Source organism: Leptonotus elevatus, chromosome 1 (genome assembly GCF_054856555.1).
Source record: "Leptonotus elevatus isolate MCC_2025b chromosome 1, RoL_Lele_1.0, whole genome shotgun sequence".
Taxonomy (NCBI): Eukaryota; Metazoa; Chordata; class Actinopteri; order Syngnathiformes; family Syngnathidae; genus Leptonotus; species Leptonotus elevatus.
Genome location: NC_141239.1, coordinates 32,081,897 through 32,097,855, shown reverse-complemented (window position 1 = coordinate 32,097,855; position 15,959 = coordinate 32,081,897).

The window sequence follows — 15,959 nt, the reverse complement described above, 5'->3', positions numbered from 1 at the left end:
GCCAAGCCTAGGCCATACGCTACTCTCTCCAAGGGGCTGTGATTTGGGCTCCGCTAACCATTTGCTAACGTTGTGAATGAAAACGACTCGGCCATAGCGAGCAGAAGCAGTGTGGTACAACCGTACCAATTTCAGCCAGACAGACATGTCTTTAACACATTTGCATAAGCAGCCAGCTTCTCGAATTTCTGTGGGCGTGACACTAACCCGAGAGGGCGGGGATCGAGTGCACTTCCGTGTGTTTTTGACGTCACCAAGTCACGAAAGTTTAATTTGCCTGTTTGAAGCACACATTTTAGAAAGGAGGAGAACGCTAAAGAAGTCGCGGGCAGACTTTTTTCATATCTAGTTGGATTGGAGACAGGCCGGGGATGCATATTATTGATAGAAAACACCACTAAAGTGCATTTTCATGCTATGAGACCTTTAAATTATTTTCATGTCACCCCCCGAACAACGTAGTCACGACGGTTTCCTCCTCACTCCAAAAGTGTGTTGCTGTGCTGCGTCCAACCATTTTTGTTTATTTCTGTGTATTTCCAGTCAGCAGTGCGCTGGACATTGGCTGCTTTTTTAGATTAAATGTTGTCACAGCTCCATCTATTGGCCAAACAACACAAGCACATCATTTTGAGTGACCTCAACATTGAACAGCATTTATTGTTTCATGAGAAAGTTCAGTACGTTTCGGTCAGTGTGCTGGAGTCCATAAATAAAAAACTTGACGTCCTCGGCCTCATCCTCGAGGACGTCAAAGAATTAAAAGTAAGTATGGAATTTATCAGTCAGCAGGTAAGTGTCCTTAAACAGGAAAATGCCGAGTTACATTCTACACTCACGACTGTTTCAGCCGAGCTGGAAACTATGAAAAAAGAAAATAAAACGCTAAAAGAAACAGTTTTAGATGTACAATCCCGCAGTATGCGGGAGAATTTAATATTCTCAGGTATATCTGAGAATACCTCTGATAACCCAGAGGTTGAGATAAAAAAATTTATGACGAATTCATTAAAAATTCCTCAGGAGACGGTAAATAACATCTCTTTTGACCGGGTACATCGGCTTGGAGCCCGTAGAGGCAACAAACCCCGTCCTATTATTGCAAAGTTTGAACATTTTAAACAGAAATTATTTGTTAAAAGTAAAGGACGGGAACTTAAAGGGACCTCATTTGGAATGAATGATCAATTCCCGAGAGAGATCAATGAGCGGCGAAAGGTACTGTTTCCTATAATGAAACAAAATAGGCAGGAGGGTAAGCGGACTACGATAGCCGTTGATAAGTTATATATCGATGGCCAACTATTCCGGAACCCCAATTCCACTCCCTGGCTGTTCTAATTAGCATTGGTGGAACTAAACTTAGTTTGATTACTAGGTGTATACATATACTGTATATGTGGTTATAAAACCAAAAACATGAATACTTATTATGTTTAGGCTATATTATAAATATAATATTAATACACAACTATATCTAAAGTATATTTATAAAAAATAAAATAAAAAAAATCTCGCTGGGGTTACTGGTGTATTGTTATGTTTAATCCCCTGTTAATTTCCCTCACTTTCACCGCCCTACTCGTTTTTGCACGGTTTTATTTACTTACACGTTACCTTACACGTTACCTTACACGTTACCTTACACGTTACCTTACACGTTACCTTACACGTTACCTTACACGTTACCTTACACGTTACCTTACACATTACCTTACATGTTGCCTTATACGTTACCTCATATTTTATACAAACTATATAAATCACCTAACCACTTTGATTCTATCCTATAACATGCCAGTGGTGGCAAATGGCCTATACAGATATATACATAGGACTGTGTTTATATTATTTGTATGCATAAATTAGTTTTGGTTTCCTGGAATGTTTGTGGCGCTCGCTCACAGGCAAAAAGAATAAAAACTTTAGACCATCTCTTAAAATTAAAAGCAGATATTTGCCTCCTACAAGAAACCCACCTACAAAAATCTGAAGAAAAATTACTTATTGATAAAAATTTTAGCCAAGCGTACTCTGCCCCTTATAACAGTAGACAAAGGGGAGTCTGTATACTCATACATAATAATTTACTCTTTACTCTAAATAATACAATAACAGACCCAGAGGGCCGATACATTATTATTCAGGTGACTATATTTAATAAAATATATACATTCGGTAATTTATATGCCCCTAATAATGATGATCCGGCCTTTTTCCATGAATTTTTCTCTAAACTGTTTGAATTAGCAGCGAACTCTACTATTATTATTGGAGGAGACTTTAACACAACCTTAAATCCATTAATAGATCGTTCTAATAAAACAACATGTATAAGGCGATCACAATCCACAAAAGTAATAGGGGAATATATGGATGACTTTGGCCTCGTCGACAGCTGGAGACTTAAAAACCCAAATAAGAAGGAATTTACCTTCTTTTCCGCTGTGCACCGGTCCTTTTCAAGAATTGATTTTTTTCTTACAAATAATTCTATTGCTGATAAAACCGTTACAAAAATACATCCTATTATTATTAGCGACCATGCACCAGTCTCCCTTTCCCTACAAGTTGATTATACCTTTAAACCACCACCCACATGGCGTTTTAACATCTCACTACTAAACGACGCAGAATTTGACAAAATTATAAGAAAAGAATGGGCGGACTTTTTGGAAATAAATGACTCTCCAGACCTATCTCCAGCTCTTCTCTGGGAAACCGGGAAAGCAGTAATTAGAGGTAAAATTATATCATATTCATCTTATAAAAAGAAACAGGATCAAAAATTAGAAAAAGACTTGGAAGATAAAATTAAACAACTGACGGATGAGTACGCAATAAACCCAAATAACCAAATATGGACTGACTTACAAAATACAAAAATACAGTTAGACGATATGTTAACTAAAAAGACAGAGTTTATAATACAACAATTGAGATACAACAACTTTGAATATAATAACAAATCAGGTAAATTTCTTGCAAACCAACTTCAACGTAATCGGGAAAAATCGCTTATAACGGCTATTAAAGGTACAACTGGTGAATGTACACAATCACCAGAAGAAATTAATCAAATTTTTTATAATTATTATCACAATTTATACTCAGAAACTAATAAACCTAACCCAGAGCATATTGAGGCATTCCTCAGTAGCTTAAGTATACCTCAGGTAACTACTGAATATAAAGATATGTTAGATGCACCACTTACTATAAACGAGTTGTACAGTGCTCTAGATAGTATGCCAAATGGCAAAGCACCCGGCCCTGATGGTTATCCGGCTATATTTCTAAAGCACTTCTGGTCAATGCTTGCTCCACTATTCTTAAGAGTAGTAACAGAAATTAAAACTAATGGTCACATACGCCCACACATGAATACAGCAGCAATTAAACTTTTATTAAAGCCAGAAAAAGACCCCACCCTTCCATCAAGTTACCGTCCGATTTCACTAATTAACACTGATATTAAAATTATCACTAAGGCTTTTACATCTAGATTAGAAACAGTAATCCCGACAATCATTCATAGCGACCAAACAGGCTTTATTAAAGAGCGTCACTCTACTAATAATATTAGAAGGCTCTTTAACCTTATTAGTATGTCACAGCGGCATGATAAAAAGGCAGTTATTATATCATTGGATGCAGAAAAAGCTTTTGATAAAGTTAACTGGTCCTTCCTCTTTGCTGTTTTAAATAAATTTGGCTTTGGGAAGTCATTTATTCACTGGGTGTCAGTATTATATGATTCTCCTAAAGCTACTGTTACTACTAATGGGATTATATCTAAGAGTTTTACTCTACAGAGAGGCACAAGACAGGGATGCCCACTGTCGCCTTTATTATTTGCAATATTTATTGAACCGCTTGCATTAGCCATACGCCAGGAAAGAATGATTCAAGGAATTCACTCTGGGGTAACAGAACATAAAATTAATCTATATGCCGATGATATTTTACTTTATTTAGAAAAGCCTGCTATTTCATTAGGGGAAGTATTTAACTTAATAACTAAATTCTCACAGTTATCAGACTATTCTATTAACTGGACAAAATCAACACTTCTACCTATTACAGAAAATTCATGGAACCCTGCAAGCCAGGACCCATACTACTCATTTCCTATAGGTAATTTAAAATACTTAGGCATAAAAATCTCACCTAAATTAACTGATTTAGTTCATTTAAATTTCACTCCACTTCTGGATAGCATTTATAGTGACTTGGAGCGCTGGAATAATCTTCCTATTTCTCTAATAGGACGAATAGCCACTATTAAAATGAAAGTTTTACCCAAAATAAACTATTTTTTCTCAATGATTCCATTTAAACCTACGGCTAACTGGTTCCAGTTGTTGGACTCAGCCGTTACAAAATTTTACTGGAAAAAAAAAAAAGCAAAGATTAGTCTATCTACTCTTCAGAAAAATAAATCCAAAGGAGGTCTAGAGGCACCAAATTTTATGCACTATTATATAGCCAACCAGCTACAATATATTATTTTATGGGCACAACCCAATAGAGATACTAACTGTTGGCTGGAACTAGAACAGAAGGATTGTAATAACCTCAGACTCCTAGATTTACTCTTTATTACAACATCGATTAAGCGCCATAACTGCTTTAAAAATCCAATGATTTCCGCCACCCTGACTGCCTGGTGGAAGGCACTAGAAATGACAAAAGCCAAAGTGGAGCCCAGCGGGCTTTCTCCCCTATGGCATAACCCCGACTTTCAAATTAACAACCAATCGTTTTATTTGAATGTGTGGGAGCAGAAAGGAATTACACATCTCCACCATCTCTTCTCAGATAATATGTTTATATCATATACATCCTTGCTCCAAAAATATAAAATAAAAAACGGAAACTTTTTACATTATTTGCAAGTTAAAAGTATGATAAAGAAACAAATTCCAACACTCCAGGGTACGCTCCAACCGCCTGTTTTAGCTAAAGATATTACCAAGCTTTCTCCAACAACAACAAAAAAACTCTCAAAAATATATAAGTTACTTTCATATACTGATAAAACGTCTTTACCCATCTCAAAATGGGAAACAAACTTGTCTATAGCTCCGGAATCTGTCTTTTGGATTCAAGTTTGTGAAAATGTTTTTAAAATGACAAAACACACAAATTTACAACTTATCCAATATAAAATTATTCACAGAACATACATTACTCAATATATGATGAAGAAAATGGGACTCTCAGACTCCGACATTTGTCTCCAGTGTTTACAAAACACTACAGACACTTATTTTCATGCTTTATGGTTATGTACTCCGGTTATGTGTTTCTGGACTAAAGTCTTAGAAAAACTTTCCGCTGTCTTGGACTGTAGGATACCGTTTTCTCCAAACTTGTGTTTGCTAGGTGACTTAACAACAATTGACTTACCACATAAACAATTTCAATCTATACTTGTAGCCCTTACTATCGCAAAAAAAACAATTCTTGTTAACTGGAAAAATAAACAAACTTTGAATATCGACCAATGGTCTAACCTCCTCATAAATCATATTTTAATGGAAAAAATATCTGCCTCAAATAAAAACCAAATGTCAAAATTTAAAGAAACATGGTCTACGTATATAGAATTTTTTAACCTAAACTTGGATTTTAATTCTGCCTGTTAGCGAGAGCCACAGCAGCGTTATAACTGGCATTGATGTTTCTGTATTAGGCAATTTGTAACTAATGGTTGTGTTTCCATAGTCAGGAACCCGGCTGCTGCCAGCGGGATCGAGCGGATTCACCTCCGATGGGCACCAGGGGTTGATATTCGGATTCACGGCATGCCAGTGGGTTAATTCTGTGGGTGCTGTCCCCCCTGGCGGGGAGTGGGCGGGTCTGCCCCTCTGTTGGCTGCTGGGTGGCGGCTGCGTCTTGGCCGTTCCCTGGGTCTCTTGGGGGGTGCTGCGTTGCGGGGCTTTCCCTGGTGTCGGGGGCGGCGCCGTTCCGGCGCGGTCCGTCGCTCTGGGCCCGGCGACGCGGTTCGGGGCCTGTGGGCCGCCGGGGTGCCCGGTGGTTCCCTCTCCCCTCCCCCTTCCTCCCCCTTGCTGCCTCTCCCTCCTCGCCTCTCCCCGCCCGTCCTCCGCCTCCCTGTCCCCTCTCCCTCGTCGCCCTTCCTCCTCCTCTCCCCCTCTCCTTGCGTCCCTGCCGCTGCCCCCTGCCCTTCTTGTCGTCCCCTTCCCTCCTCCCTTCCCCTTCCCCGGTACGCCTTCCTTCCCCTCCCCTGGGCCGGGGGCTCCATCCATGGCCCGGGTCTCGGTGCTATGGGGGCCGGCGGGGGTGGCTGGGGTTTGGTGTCGTGCCCGCCCCGCTCCGGTGGGCATCCTGACACCTCGGGCGGGACCCAGTATCCGGGGGGCGAGCCCTATCGCCCCGCCGGACGGGTCCCATATGCCCGCCGGGGTCCTGGTGGGGTGGGTGGGGGCTTGGTGGGCCGGTGCGCCTCCTGCCCCCGCCCGGTTGGGGGGGGCCCCGCTGGTCACACCTCTTAACTCACTACACTAGGTTTGCACAATACACTTTTATAGACATATAGGGCACATAACACACTTTGGGGGGTGGGGTAGGGTGGAAACACCGTCTTCACCCTACAACTCCCCTCCAATTTTAATACACCACACAACTTGTGGGTGGGGGGGGGGCTTGGGGGCTTGTGGGGGTGCCATCGGTTGGGGGCCGCAGTATAGAGCAGTGCTGCGGTCCCCTGTCCGTGTCGCCACCCGCCCCCCCCCCGCCCTATCTATTTTTTTTAATGCACCACATACACTCAGCAACATGCTTGGGTGGCGGGTGGATCGGAGCGTGGGAATATCATTTCCATCGGCTCCGGTTCACCTGCTCCTAATTTTAATGCACCACACACACACACTTGTATATACACTGGGTGGGGTCACATTCACGGTTTAGGGGTAGAGTTCGCCAGTCCGCGAGCTGGCGGACTCAGTAACAGGGGTTAATTTTCACAAAGAACGCTGGGGTGACGACCGGGGCCTTCCCCCGCTGGGCCTGGGGTTCGGGGGTGTCGGCCGCCCTCCGGTGCCCCCATCTCCCCCTTCTGCCCCCGGTGTTCCGTCCTTCCACACGGCGGGGGGTGGGGTGGGCGCGGCTGCCCTCTCCGCTCCGCTGTCCGGCCCCTCTTCGGCGCCGGTGCCTGGGTGCGGGTGGTCCCCGGGGGCTGGGGGCCGGGGGTTGGGGGGCTGCCGGTTGGTCGGGGTGGGGTCGGGGGGGGGGGCGGCTTTGTTGGGGGGGGGGCGGTGGTGGGGGTTGCGGGGTGGGGGGGTGCTGGGGGTGGGGGGTGTCTGGGGGATTGGGGGCATGGGGGCGGCTGGGGCTGGGTTGGGGTGGGTGGCGGGGGGTGGATGGGGGGCGGGGGGTGGTGGGGGGGCGGGGGTTGGGGGCCGGTGGGGTGCCTGGTGGGCCTGCAGTGCCCCGTCCTGCTGCGTTGGGCCGGGGGCGCGGGCCGTGTTGGGGCGGGGGGCGCTCCTGCTCCTGGGTTTGCTCTCCGGCCGGTGGCCCTGGTGGGGCCCGGGGGTCGTCCTTTGGCGCTGCCGCGGCCTGGGGGGCCCTGAGGTGTTGCGCTTGCTCTGTTCCGGCGGGGGTCGACGGCTCCCCTCTTTGGTGGAGATTTTCATGCATGCCAGATCCACCACACCAGCATCTACCGAAACTCAGACACAATCTGTTTCCTCCTCAGGTTATTGAATCGGTGGAGGCTGGTGTCTCGGATCTCACGCGGCTTCGTCTGTCCTTCCTTCCTTTTCTCGGTCTCTCCGTTGGTCTCTTGAGGCCTCCCTGACTTTATGTTTTTTGGATTTGTTGGGGTCTGGATGTTTCTTGGGCTGGGGAGGAGTTCTGGTGGGGGGTGTCTGGTCGGTGCTGGATTTCACCTTCCTTGGTTTTCTTCGGTCCCCTCGGGTCTCCTGGTGTTCGATTTAGGTGAACGGTATAAGATTTTTTTTTCTAATAGGTTTTCTGGTGAGCTAACAAACACACGCACGCACGCACGCACACACACATACTCACCCACACACACAAAAAAAAAAAAAAAAAAAAAAAAAGTATGTATGTATGTATGTATATATGTATATATGTATGTATATATGTGTATATATATATATATATATATTTAAAAAAAAAATAAAAAAAAAAAAAAATAAAAAAAAAGAGCAATGATGATGACATTTCCGAATGAACAATACTGAGCTCTTAGAAAAAAAAAAAAAAAAAAAAGAAAAAAAAAAAAAAAAAAAAGAAAAAAAAAAAAAAAAAAAAAAAAAAAGAAAAAAAAAAGAGAAAGTTCAGTAAAAATGTATCGACGTTTAATCAACAAAACTTCCGCTGATCCTAATTATTCTAATATTGTCCGATTTTTTGGGACGACTGAATCCAATCGGGCTCTACTCATAACACATGAAACTACCCCAGTGAGTTACAGTAGAAAACAGTGATTTACTATTGCATATGGAACTTCTCACAAGATGAACACAATACCAATTGCAGATGATCAAATCCAACAGCCTGCAAGGTTGAATTAGCACTTTGTCGAAATCTATAACAACAAGCTCCAAACGGCGAGCTATGACCACACAAAGCAAACAATCTCACACTGCGCCAAGGTTATTGGTAAGCCGGGCTGCAGTGGTAATATGCTGTCATATTAGCTCTGGAGATGTCAAACAGGGATGCCTCAGGAGGTGATATACAACATATTCCCTGCAGCCAGGCTCAAGCCCCCGAAAGTAATGCGCACAAGTGAATAACGATAAAGTTGGCGAGGTGTCACTTTCAATAACGCATCATTTGGATATTGCCGCCTCTCCTAAATAAAGAAAAAAAAAGGCACAGCATTGGTTTTGTTTTTGAAATCAAATAAGAACATTGTCTTGACAAGATTTGCATTGGTACGGAAGAAAATTGCAAAGACACAAATGGAGGTTACTGAAGACTCAAGCATTTTGACAACATTGCTTTACGGCTAATGAGCTCACCTTTGATCTTGTGGGGAAAGTCCAGCATTTAGGAAAAGAGTATTGTTGTAGTGAGCAAATAGAAGTTGACCCAGCCCACCCATTTTGACAAAACATTTTGTTGAGTTGTACTGTAGTACAAAGGTATGAAACTGTGAACGCTAAACTGGAAACAGCATACATTGAATGATGAATAGCTCTGAATGGTCACTAGTAATTAGATCAATGATGAAATAAAGAATGGAGGTAATTATTGGATTAGAGCAGCACAATGGTGGAGAGGACACGATCACATTAACAACCATAAAGGTCAAGGAGGAGCTTGAGCAGCAAGAACACACACTAGATACTGTACTGGTATCAAAACATTACAGCTTCGAGCACAGTGATGTTAACTTTAATAACCCAACTCCACCTCCTTACTCGTATGAATTTGATGGGGTCCAATCCAGGTGGCTTTACAAAAATAACCAGAATAACACCAAGTGGACAAAACAGTGGAACAATCTAGCATCATGGCGAGAAACATTTTTTTTCTTTTTTATTCTAGAGAGAGCTCAGTATTGTTCATTCGGTAATCTTACCGATTCAACATGTCATCATCATTGCTCTCTCTCTCTTTTTGTGTGTGTGCGTGAATATGTGTGTGTGTGCGCGTGAATATGTGTGTGTGTGTGTGTGTGTGCGTGCGTGGGAGTTTGTGCTCATTAATTCACCTGAAACCTATTTAAAAATCCCATAACCTTCACCCAAACCGAAGACTTCAGAATCTCGTGAAGTTGTCAGGAGACCAGAGGAAGGATCAAAGAAAAGAAAGAAAAGGGAAATCCAGCACCGACCAGACACCACCTACTACCCACAGGGTTACAAACCAGAATCTCTCACCAGCCCTAGAAACATCTAAATTCCAACAAATTAGGGAGACCTCAAGAGACCAAAGGAAAGACTGAAGAAAGGAAGGAAGGATAGATGAAGCCGAGTGAGATCCACAGACATCAGCCTCCACCGATTCAGTGACAAGAGGAAGAAGCAGATTAATTTCGGGAGATGCTGGTGTGGTGGATCTGGCATGCATGAAAACCTCCACCAAAGAAGGGAGCCGTCGACCCCGGCCAGGACAGGGCAAGCACAGGTCGCGGCAGCGCCAGGGCACAACAACCGGGTCCTGCTACTGGCCGAAGAGCAAACCCAGGAGCCAGGAGCCAGGAGCGCCCCCACCCCCACCCCAACACGGCCCGTGCCCCAAGCCCAACGCAGCAGAACGGGGCACGGCAGGCCCACCAGGCATCCCACTGGCCCACAGCCCCTGCTCCCCCAACTCCCGCCGCCCCCCCGGCCCAAAATCCCCGGGCACCCCCCACCCCCACCCAGCCACCATTAACAAGCCCCCCGACCAAGTGTATGTGATAGGTGACCGCAGCACTGCTTAATATTGTGGGGTTCATTAAAATTGGAGGGGGTTGCAGGGCAAAGACGGTGTCTCCACCCTACCTGACATCCCCCTAGGAGTGTGTTATGTGTCTATTTACAAAGTGTATTTTAAAAAAGGATGGAAAGGCAGCAAGGGGGAGGAAGGGGGGCAGAGGGAATCGCAAGGGCACCCCGGAGGCCCACCCGCCTCGAACCGCGTTGCCAGGCGCGGAGCGACGGACCACGCCGGGGCAGCGCCGCCTCGGACACCAGAGAGAGCTCCCGAATGCAGCACCCCCCAAGAGACCCAGGAAACGGCTGGGACGCAGCCGCCACCCAGCAGCCAACAGAGGGGCAGAGCCGCCCACGCCCAGCCAGGGGGGGGGGAAAGCACCTAGAAAGTCAACCAACAAGTATGCACCCTTAGTGCCCATTGAAAGGGAGTCTTGAGGAATTGGTGACTGTAAGATGTCATTGGATGTGGTCTACTCGATTCCGCTGGCAGCAACTGGGTTCCTGACTATAAAAACACAACCATTAGTCAAATGCCAAATACAGAAGCAGCAATATAAGTTATAGAGATGCGGTGGCTCTCGCTAACAGGCAGAATCAAGTCACCAGATTTAGATAAAAAGATTCTATGTGCATAGACCATGTTTGTATAAATGTTGATATTTGAATTGTTTTTTTGGCGATAGCAAGGCCTACGAGTGTAGATTGCAATTGTTTACATGGTAAGCCAGTTGTTGTTAGGTCACCTAGCAAACACAAGCTTGGAGATAAAGGTATCCTACAGTCCAAGATAGAAGAAAGTTTTTCTAAAACTTTTGTCCAGAAACACATAACCGGAGTGCATAACCACAAAGCATGAAAATAAGTGTCTGCAGTGTTTTGTGAACACTAGTGAGCAGCATTTCTGCAATCAGGAGTGATAAGAACGAGGCGGTCGATAGTAGCTGTTAACTCCAGAACAAACAACGAGCCAAATTTAAGATTTCACAGCAGTGCGATACTGAGAACGACATGACGAGACCATTTCGTATTCTGGAGTAGAGGAAAACGTTCATCGTGATCGAGATAGCAAAATTTCTCGTTTGATTGGCCCGATACTTAGTCTAATAATATTTAACAAAGCCCACAAAAGTTAAAAATGTTGAAAGATAAAAGAGCATTTATATACATAATTGTATCTAATTAAAGGATATCACACTTTTTATTCAAATTATGTTTATGTTTACATAAAAAAAAGAAGGATTTAGTGAAAATGTATATGCAAATTTTCAATTGAATATTGTACATATAGTACATTTTAATATTGCAGGATACACCAAATAATTGTTTTCTATAAAAACATTTTTAAATATCACAAATTTCTGCTTTGTCTATAACGCCACAACCACCAAAGTGTGATATAGCCTAAGTATGAGACTCCCTCTAGTGGTATGTGAAAGAATTACCAAATTAATCCACTGTACCGCTAATCCTCACTAGGATGCAACCAAAATTTACTACATTTTAGACATGAAATACTACCAAACATATTAGAATAAAGCCTGAATAGTCTATTCAAACTTTTTTTTTTTAAACAATTTGTTTTAGTAGAGTTCAGTAGTGTTGAACTTTTAAGTAAAAAACAACTTTTTTTTTATGTGCAATAAACCTTTTATTGAGTAATTATTTGCATAGTTTACCTAGATTGAAGCTTTGTGTTAATGTTCAAACTGCATAATTTTACAATGGCTTGTACTATATTTTAATGTTGGTGGAGAGCTAAGTATTTGTATTTTTTGAGGTGTAAAAAGTGTTAGAACCACCGAATTACTGCATATTACATGCTTGCACGTTTCATAAACACAAAGTTTGTTCTGTTTTAAAAATACATCCTATGTTGTGGATGTCATGATATCCTATCAAAATAATCTGGTGAACTGATAAAGTGTATGTTATATAAATAAATAAATAAATACATACATAAATAAATGAAAACAGAAGTGCCACTATACATCTATGATTAATGAGACAAACTAAGAGCTGCTCATGGTGCTTGTTTGGTTGTGATAACCCTGAGGACTACTGTGGCAGGTTAGCATGACACATGGAGGTCATGAAGGCAGCAAATGGCACAATGATGTGGCAAATCTAATTTAACTCGTTGCACTGGTGTGCACACTGCAAAAAAAAAAGAAGATGACTACAAATAAACAAAACTTCTCGAAATTTGGTCAGATTTTCTTATTTTGAGTATAAATACAAATTTGCCAATGCTACCAGCAAAATTTGCTTGGCTAGAATTCTTCAAACTGGCTTATAAATATAAGATCTGAGAAATGTGCCAGAAATTCAGTAAAGTTTGCTTATGACAAGCAAGAGAATCTGTTATATTATGTTTTCTTAAAATAAGTTTAAGCATTTTTCTACCGACATGAACTTTCACATATGAGTCTTTTGTGTGTACACTCAAATGCAAAGTGAGGTATCAAATAAACACTCATTTTGAACGTATACATAATATTAGTGACGCATTTCAAATATGCAGCCAATGACCCTCGCTGGCTCCTCTTACGCGCGGCTGACTTAGCAAGCACTTTTGTTCCACAAGACTTGGCCACAGCTGCAGCCCGGCCGCCGCGTCCCCCATGGGCCACATCCTGTTAGCACACACTTGTTGACACACGGGTCACTGGCTATGCTTCCAAACAGCCAGACGTAAAGAGAGGTGGCAGGCGCACAAACAGAAGACAACGTGCACACACAAAGTTTGCGGCAGCTCATCAAGCTGCACAAGGAGGCAGACGTTTCGCTCCTCATTATAGTGCCGGTGTGCTTGTGGGACGTGTTGTCTTGTTGGCCAGGACTTTTCATCCTGCAGCTCCATAATTAGGCAACTGCTCCACACGCTGCCCAGGAAGGATGACGTTAAGGAGTGGAAGCGTGTCGCCCTGTTTTTATTTTTTTTAATTTTTTTTACCTCCAGAGGAGAGCGGAGGTTTAATTATAGCTGCGACGCACCCACTTGTCCCTGATGAAACATTTCCTGTGATTAGACAAATGATCATTATTGATCATAGAGGCAAAGAGTCATGTTTAATTGAACTAGAATAATTGCCTATTGATGGCAGAACTGCTCACTGCTTTGTATGATAACGCTTCAGTAGAAAGCATGGCACTAATGTGATGATAGGTTTCGGAAAAATCTTGATCACCATTTTCATTATTATTTTATTTAGCTAACAAAAATGTTTTTCAATTTTAGTTTAAGTTATTTGTTGACTATAAATCCACTTAAACCCTCTAGTGGTGTACAGTATATTTCACGGCATAACGACACAGCATTCTCCATGCGCGCGCACACTCAAGGCCGACAATGAGGCACTCTAAAGCAACCACACTGGACCGTAGCCCAGGCCCACATGCTGCCTGTCAAGTCAGACTTGTTTATTTTTCACCCTACTCGTCAGGTTTTTCTCTAAGACAGGGGTCTGCAACCTGCTGCTCTGGAGCCACATGTGGCTCTTTAGTCCCTCTCTTGTGGCTTCCTACGGATCTCTACCCCCCAAAAAGTAGAAATTAATATATATTTTTTTAGATAATATGGTAATTAAATGAATTAAATATTCCAAAAAAGGTCAGAGTCCAAATTTTTATGTTATGAAAGGTAGAAAAAAAGGCCAAAAATTGACTATAAAATATCCAAGAAAATTATTTGTAGACATCAAATGTCCACAAAATTGGCAAAAATCTTCCCCCCAAAATTGCAATAAAGTCAGAAATTTTATTAAGGCAGATTTTTTTTTTAGTAACTATAAAATGTCCAAAAAAAGAAATCCTGAAAATTACCATAAAATGTCCACAAAATTGCCCAAAATTTCAGAAAATTGTTAGCAAAAAAGGCAGGATTTTTTTCCCCAAAAATAGCCATAAAATGTCCAAAAAAGGATGAAGAGAGGCAGAAAATTACCACATGGCCATAAAATGTCATACATTTGACAAAAAGGCAGAAAAGTCTAAAAATGCATGAAAAATTAAGTATGAAAAATGACCCCAAAAAATGCTATCTAAAAACGGAACACGAAAGGCAGAAGAAAATGAACCTCAATGTATTTGATGCTGCTTATTTTTCTGTTATGGTGCAGCTCTAATTAGCTCTCAGTACATTAGACCAACACACTGTTTCGTTCATCACAATGTTAAAATATTTTGCGGCTCGAGACATATCTTTGGTTATTTATTTGGCTCTTTTGGCTTAGAATCACATTTTGAGGGGGGGGGGGGGTCACCAAATAAATCAAGAGTTAAACATAAAATCTTACATGCAATTGATTAAGGCTACAGACAAACGCATTGCTTATTTTTTTAGATCACGACTACAATATACAACAGCTACTCTGTTAAAAATATCCTACCCATATTTGTTTTGTGGTTTTATTTTGTCTCAATGAAAATGGGTCCTCCATTCAAGTTTGTCAAGGATGCAATTACCTTGTATTAGATCAGAAATATGCATGACATCAGTGCAATCTGATGAGCCAGGGGATGACATCGGTGTCTAGTGATCTAATCAGGGCAATCCTGTTTAAGAAGACGCTGTAAGATGATGATGCCCTTACATCATTGTTGCATCGTAGCTACTCGACCGAGGACAAATAATAGCACACATACTGCAAATCTCACTTTTTTTCCCTTTGACCACTAATTGGGTTTAATTATTTTGGGAAGAGGTTCCTGGTATCACATGCAAATAATAATAAAAGCTCTGCTGCAGAATAACATTTTGCTACTGCTGTTCAATTAAAAATAACAACAACAACAACAACAAAAAACACTTATTGTCTGTCCACCTGACAACAATTTGGACTTTTTGACATAAAGTACATTACTTCATTTTCCTCCTTATTATCCTTACCTTCTTTTCCTTTCGGCTTTTCCCTTCATGTGTCGCCACATTAAATCAGTTGCCTCCATCTAACCCTGTCCTCTGCATCCTATGCTCTCACACAAACTACCTTCATGTCCTCTTTAACTACATCCATAAACCTCCTCTATGGTCTTCCTTTAGATCTCCTGCCTGGCATTTGGAAACTCAGCATCCTTCTGCCAATATACTGACTATCTCTCCTCTGGACATGTCCAAACCATCTCAGTCTGGCCTCTCCGACTAACTCCAAAGCCTCTTACGTGCTGTCCCTCTGATGTACTCATTCCTGATTCTATCCATCCTGGCCACTCCTAAAGAGAACCTCAGCATCTTCATCTTTGCCACCTCCAGCTCTGCCTCCTGTCTTTTCCTCAGTGGCACTGTCTCCAGACCAAACAACATTGCTGGTCTCACTACAGTTTTATAAACCTTTCCTTTCATTTTAGCTGAAACTCTTCTATCACACATCACACCTGACACTTTTCTCCACCCGTTCCAGCCTGCCTGCACACGCTTCTTCACTTCTTTTCCACACTCTCCATTGCTCTGGACTGTTGACCCTAAATACTTAAACTCCTCCACCTTCTTGGTCTCTTCTCCCTGTAACCTCATTCTTCCACTTGGGTCCCACCCTTTTACAC